Source organism: Schistocerca americana, chromosome 1 (assembly GCF_021461395.2).
Source record: "Schistocerca americana isolate TAMUIC-IGC-003095 chromosome 1, iqSchAmer2.1, whole genome shotgun sequence".
Classification (NCBI taxonomy): Eukaryota; Metazoa; Arthropoda; class Insecta; order Orthoptera; family Acrididae; genus Schistocerca; species Schistocerca americana.
The window spans coordinates 792181707-792189022 of NC_060119.1; positions in this window are offsets into that span (position 1 = coordinate 792181707).

Sequence of the window (7316 nt, forward strand, 5' to 3'; positions counted from 1 at the left end):
TCGCTCCTTGCCGCACTAGCGACAGGATGCCAAGGAAGATCTATGCATGTTACATTGCATGGGGTGAAGCAACAGGATATTCACTGTTGCAACAGCAGTAGCTCCTGATTGCACATACAGAGACACGCACTTTCTAAGAGACTGTCTTTACTATGTTGTTATAGTGGTATTATTATTGTTATTATTATTATTATTATTATTATTATTAGTGTATAAGACCACTAGGACTACAGTAAGTACTTAGAGGTGGACACTTGCCTTCCCTTATACTCGTCTGCAGCTCGTGGTCTAGGGGCTAGCGTTGCTGCCTCTAGATCACGAGGTCTCAAGTTCGATTTTCGGCGGAGTTGGGAATTTTTCTGCCCGGGGATTGGGTGTTTGTGTTGTCCTCATCATTTCATCATCATCATCATCATCATCATTCGTTACAGTGGCTAAATAGGACTGTGTAAAAAATTGGAGTGTATAAAAATCGAATTTAGTACAGGCGCTGATGACCGCGCCGTTGAGCGCCCCACAAACCAAACACCGTCACCCTTTATACTCAAGTAATTTTACTGTCCCTCTGTGGGCTTCCTTTCTCTCTTCAAAAAATTTTCCTCCAGTCTTCTTCGGAGTTTCTCTAGGTCAACTTAATATTAATGAATTTTGATCTGAATATCTTGCGGTCTTGGACATCTTCTGATGTAATTCCTGCCAATTTCAGATCAAATTTAATCTCGACAATCAATTTCATCGTGTCCATTTTGGCTTTACTCCTGTTGTCAAACAATACGAATATTTGTTTTGTAAATCTATCTATGTTCATTGTTTTAATGTTGCCTAGAATCCTAACCTGCGTTTTCTAATGTCAGTATGGATACTTGTGTATTGTTTGATTTCCTGTTTGGCTCTGAGTCGATATTATTCATCTACAAGTTTTGGACTTAGAATTCTTCTTACCATTTCGCGTTCCATTTTCTCATTTTTTTTCAATGTCTGGTTTCCCATTAAAAATCAGTTTTATGGTCCATAGAGGGTTTCGATTTAACTACTGTACTTAGCCAAACTATTTTTAGTTATTGTTTTTTTTCGTAAATTTCTTTTCTTTAGTTTCATAAAGTTAATCCTTTCATGCCTTTCTCCCCTTGAATCTGAGAGCACACTTTTTCGCAAATATGTAGATGGTGTAATTGTTTTTTGCACTTTATTACCAAGAGAGTTCAATAACTAATGCAAGACTTTTTTTTTAAAGCAGGTTGGTTTCATCCAGGATTCCAATACTCCATATTATTCTCCACGCTTTTTGTTACAAAACACTACTTTACAACATAATCTCCGTTAAGTGCAACGCCCTTGCGCCACCTTACTGGCCTGGTCCGTGTGGCATTAATCTGTTGGTTGACGTTGGAGCCAATGTCGTACTGCATCAAAAACCTCCCTGTCATCCATGTATTGCTTCCCGCTGAGTGCATCCTTCATTGGGTCAAACTGACGGCAACAGGTAGGTGCGATATGCTGGCTGTAGGGTGAGGAAGAACAACCCAGTGAAGTTTTGTGAGTTCTTCTCGGGTGCACAGATTTATGTGAGGCCTTGCGATGTCATGGGAAAGAGGAGTTCATCTGCTTTTTTGTGGCGACGAACACATTTAAATAGTTTCTTCAGTTTCCTGGAAGTAGTACAATACAGCCGCGCTGGATTAGCCGAGCGGTCTCAGGCGCTGTAGTCATGGACTGTGCGGCTGGTCACGGCGAAGGTTCTAGTCCTCCCTCGGGCATGGGTGTGTGTGTTTGTCCTTAGGATAATTTAGGTTAAGTAGTGTGTAATCTTAGGGACTGATGACCTTAGAAGTTAAGTCCCATAAGATTTCACACACATTTGAACATTTTGAAGTACAATACATTTCAGAGTTGCTCGTTGCACCATGAGGGAGGACATCAACAAGATCGTCCCCTTCATTATCCCAGAAGACTGTCGCTACCGGTTGAGGGTGCAGCTTCGAACTTTTTCTTCTGAGGAGGGGTGATGAGGCGGCAGTCCATGGATCGCCGTTTTGTTTCCGATTCGTAGTGATGAAGCCATGTTTCATCTCCTATGACGATGTTAAACAAAAAATTATCACGGTTAGCCTCGTAAAGCGCAGGCGATTCCGCACAAATAGTCCTTCGTTGTTGTTAATGGCCTTCTGTTAGGCGGCGAGGACCTCAGTGGACACACCTTTGAGCACCCCAACTGGTGCACGAGTGTGTCAGCGTTACCAACAGAGACGTCCAGTTGTAAAGCGAGGTGTTTGATTGTGGTCCGTCCATCACCGCGAATGAGAGTGTCCGCACGTTCTAACAGTGGAGGAGTCACAGCTGTGAGCGGCCGGCCAGCACACGGGAGATCGGAGAGATTTGTGCGACCTTGTTGCGATGATGACACACGCCTCCCCCAACGATCACAGTGCTTTTGTTCACTGCCAGGGGTCCGTAGACATTCTGCAAGCGCGTATTAGTATCTGCTGCGATGCTTTGGTTTCTCCACCAAAAGAAACTCAATGACAGCGCTCTATCTCGAACACACCTCTATTACAGACTCCATTTTGAAGCCTACGAATAGCGCTGCCACCTACTGGAACTTCGTGAAACTATACAGAGACTGAAGCGGGAATATTCCACGATGGCCGGCTGAAGTGGCCGTGCGGTTAAAGGCGCTGCAGTCTGGAACCGCAAGACCGCTACGGTCGCAGGTTCGAATCCTGCCTCGGGCATGGATGTTTGTGATGTCCTTAGGTTAGTTAGGTTTAACTAGTTCTAAGTTCTAGGGGACTAATGACCTCAGCAGTTGAGTCCCATAGTGCTCAGAGCCATTTGAACCATTTTTTATTCCACGATGACCCTCAACAAAATACACATTTTGTCAACCGAAAATAGCCGACAAAAAAATGTGTTGTATTACTTACTGAACGCCCTTCTTGTATACGTCTGCTGTCTGCAGACGAAGGTTCTGTGTCACACAGTTACGCCCCCCTGTTCCGAAAGGTAACTTCGAGACTGCAGCATCTGTGGAAGCGCAGCGCGCGTAAATCGAAAATTGGGTTAGAAGACAATGTCTGCGGGCCGTCAGGCGCAGTGCAACAGGAAGCGGCGATCAAAGAAGCGCCCCGGCGGTCGGCTCGGCTCGGCCTGCCCCGCTGATCGATCGCGGCCGCTGGCGGTGACAGCTCCTCCCGGACACATTATTAACGTCGCGTCGCTGCACTGGCACACTGCCGCTTTCTTCGCCAAAAACTCATCTCAAGTCGAGCGAGGCGTGCGTCGCTGCTCACCGCAGACAATCTTCCCCGCCTTCGCGCACTTCAAAGACGCCAGCGTTTAATAAGCAGGGGGCCTGGTCTGTTAAGTTGCCGCCGTCTTGCCGCAGCCTAGCCTTAACCGTGTTGCACTTCTGCTTACGCGCCTGCTGCTCGTGACATACTGTAGCGCGCCCTCTCCATCTGACATTTCTTTTTCTAACTTCCACGTAACAAATATCTCTGGTTTCCACAGTTAAGAGTTGTGGTTATAGTCGTCCCAACTGTCAAAACTGGGTATTACTTTACCTGGGCGTGTGTGTGTGTGTGTGTGTGCACCATCAGCCATGAAAGGTTTAAGGTTTAACAGTGGAGTAGTATGAAAAACCTTGTGAACTCCATTTTGTGCGGGTGGTCATCAAGGGGTATTAGTTTTAAAACGGCAATTGTTGGGGAAGAAATGCGCGCCAGCGCGCACTTGGTTGTGGCAACTGTATGTATCAGTACGCACAGCACAGCTCAAGGTCAAGTTGTGCAGGAGACAACTTGCGTGCAGTGGTGAGGCGCACATAGCGTCGACTAAGTGACTGAGGGAGGTGGATCCAGACGAGCCTCCGTCTGCTTCGCCAACATCCTGGTTTTCCCGTCAGTGTCATTAGAAGAAACGACACAGACACACACTGCCACGACTGCAGAGGGCGGATTCGCTATTTACTATGCTATTTGTGAGTCTGGGCAACGTAAACCTACAGTATCCGGACCTCACATACACTCATATTATTTGAACTAAACGTTACATTAAAAGCATGCCTTATCGTCCCAACATGGTTATCCAATTTCTAAGTTAGTGCTGGATGAGTAGCTTTATATAAATTTAGTTCAGTTGTCAATGGAAGTAACGGAGGCTTGAATCCAGTTAGTTCAAAATAAATCAAGCTGATACCAAAGGTCTTATAGTAACGCTGTCATTACTAAATTGACTAAGAGCCACCACATTTCACCTTTCGCTTGGCAGATACACTACAGCCATTTTGCAAAAAAGTGGTTGGACAGCTGTTATTCGTCTTAGAATTTGTGTATCAGTGTATCGTATGTGTATTCACTATTCTATTCGCGAATGGTTACGACTGTCAACAAAACTCCACAAGAGCTCAAATTTGTCCGATTTTCTCCTTGTGAACATTTCGCGATGCGTATATGGAAGGAAGAAATACGTTGCCCAACTCTTCTTGGAACATTCGCCAACAGGCTAACAGAATGTCAACGATAAACCTCCCCGTGATGTATAACGCTTCTCTTGTAGTTCTCTAAAATATATTTGCATCTCCACAATTCTCTCGTGCCGATAAAACACACTCGTTACAAAACGCACCGCTTTTCATTGGATCTTCTCCCCCTCTCCCTCTCTCTGTCTCTAGCTCTCTCTTCTGTTAATCGTTTTTGATAACTGTGTCAAACTGATGAACAGTACTCAAGAATCTGCCGAGCAAGGGTTTTGTAAGCAAATTCTTTCTTGGATGAAATAATTTCCATAAGATTCTCCCAGGGAATCTCAGACTGGCATTTGCTTTTCTTACTGTCTGTTTTATTTGGTGGTTCCACTTCACGTCGCTCCAGATGGTTACTCTTAGGTATTTTACTGTAGATACTGTTTCCCGTGCTTTTAGACAATTACGTAATCTAACATCACCGGATCTCTTCGCCTATTTATGCGCACTACATTAAGTTTATTTACATTTAGGATCAACTGCCAAGTCCTGCACCAACTCTCGATTCTCTACATGACTTCACGCATTACACTCTACGAATGACGTAGAGTGGATTTGTTATCTTACTGCGGCGCACTGATGTTCACTAAGTAATCGGCGTTACAACACAAACTGCACTGTGTTTACCAGCGTTTTAATAACCAGCGTTGCCTTGTTTTTCCAGTTGGTTTTTTTATTGCACTATGAAATGGTGATAAAAAAGTACATTGTCAGGTTATTTAGGTTTGTTAATTGTGTTTTCTAAAATTGTCTGTGTGATCTGTTATTAAAATACTGTGGAATGTTTTTCGAAACGAATGCAACGTCCGAATTTTAATTAATTCCGTAATCACATTCCGATAGCTTTCAAAACCGACTACACCTACCAAGGAGCGAGATTAAGGCTTCACCGTGCCAGTTCACACATCGTGCAATTTCGATGAGATAAGGTAGGCGAATTTTATCCGAATTATACAGTCGAGTTTAGATACTCTCTATTATGTGTTCTGGAAATCGCGAAGAACCCCCATATATCGATTTCCACAGATTAGGCATGGGTAGGGGAGAAGCCTCACAAAACTAGTATTAACTCTAGACTATATCCTGCTGACGCAGTAACTAGCTGTGACGTGACAAAAGCAATGCTTCACAAAAGTAGTGCATGCGAACAAGAGATGCTGCATGTGCTTACGTCATCTGTGCAAACAAGACAATCGCATGTCTGAAAATGGACCGGCAGATGTTTCTGGGAGAGGAATAGAAGGACAGTATCGTCAACGAAGTCCAATGGCATGAAAACATTATCTTTCCGACAAACGTTTGTCATTTACAAAGCTTGAAGGTAGATAAATTGGTTAGGGGATACATACTATCCAGTGAGATCAGCAGCCCTTTGCGGTAAGTTCGTAGCCTATCGCGGTCCGAGGGAATGTCCATAAAATTCTTCTGGGCTGTAGACCGCATTAAGATATAAAATGAAACATCGATTTGTTAATAGTTAAACTGATCGAGATAATATGGAGAATACAAAAATTACAAGTTAGCAAACAAGGCGTTGGTTCAAGCTTCTTATTTGGCACATACTTCTCCACTTCTTCTCCTCAATGCAATCTTTCCTTCGATGACTTTCGTTGAGGGAAATTTCTTCAGATTCTACGTACCAGCCATGATGTTTTACGCGTTATTATGCTTTCGAATAGATTTCCTTCCTCTCCTATTCTCAGGATCACTCCTACATTCATTATTTTATGTATTCATTTCACGTTAAGCATTTTCTCCATAGCCACATTTCAAAACGATGTAAGTAATTTTTCTGTCTTATCTGTACACGAATCGCTACAATAACTCTTCGGACGAGACAGTGCTCAATCTTTTCCTTATTTCCATTTCAAGTTTTTGAAGCTCTTTCAACAATAGATTTTCTGTTTCTTATTACCTTCATACAACTTCCATTTTCTGTCACGAAGATTTACTTGTTCCAAGATCTTTTCTTTCAATGATATTTTGGTGAAAACTTGATATCTGCCGATTCTTATCACTTCCACTCCTCCAGCACACTTACCCTCATCCCACAACTTCCCTCACTTCAGACCCCTCTCCATCACACATTTTTGTTCTTCCTCTGCCAAATTGCCTGAACTTCTGAAAGTTTTATCTATTTCATCATTTCTACTCCTACTACTATGCTTCTTGGTTCTTCTAATCCTGACGCTGCACTATCGAAGGTAAAAGGAGATTAATGGGAGAACTTAAAGAGTTCGGAAAGGATATCGTCATCAACAACGGGGTGTGGAGGCAGTTCAATCCAGAAATTGTGAGTTCTAATGGAAGTCGCGATTGGTGAGAGAATTTCACTTTGAAATGGGCAAAGGTATCACATAGAAATTTCCTGGTTTTGATTCTCAGTGGGAAATTCGTACGCTGTTATTTTGAAGAGCTTTCGGACGGTTTTTTATTAACTTCATGATCTTATAGAAAGAAAATACGATTTGCAGTTAACCATTTAAAAGGTAATGTTTCGCAGTGGAGATTATTAAATGTTGATCGATTTCAATCGCATGACGGCGTAAAGAGCCAAATTCTTGTCATCGAGTGCTCAGAAACGCCCAAGGGTACAAGTATTAGTACCTGGGTTTTATAATAAATTATAGGGTGGATACAAGAGTTTTGGCAAACCAGCCGCTTGATACTGGAATATACGAGTGATCAAGTACAGGAGCGGTGAATAAATACGAATTAGGTAATGTCTAGCGGAAAGCTGTCTCATTTTCTATCCAACACAGTTGCGAAGCGAAATTCCATTCGTAATTGACCT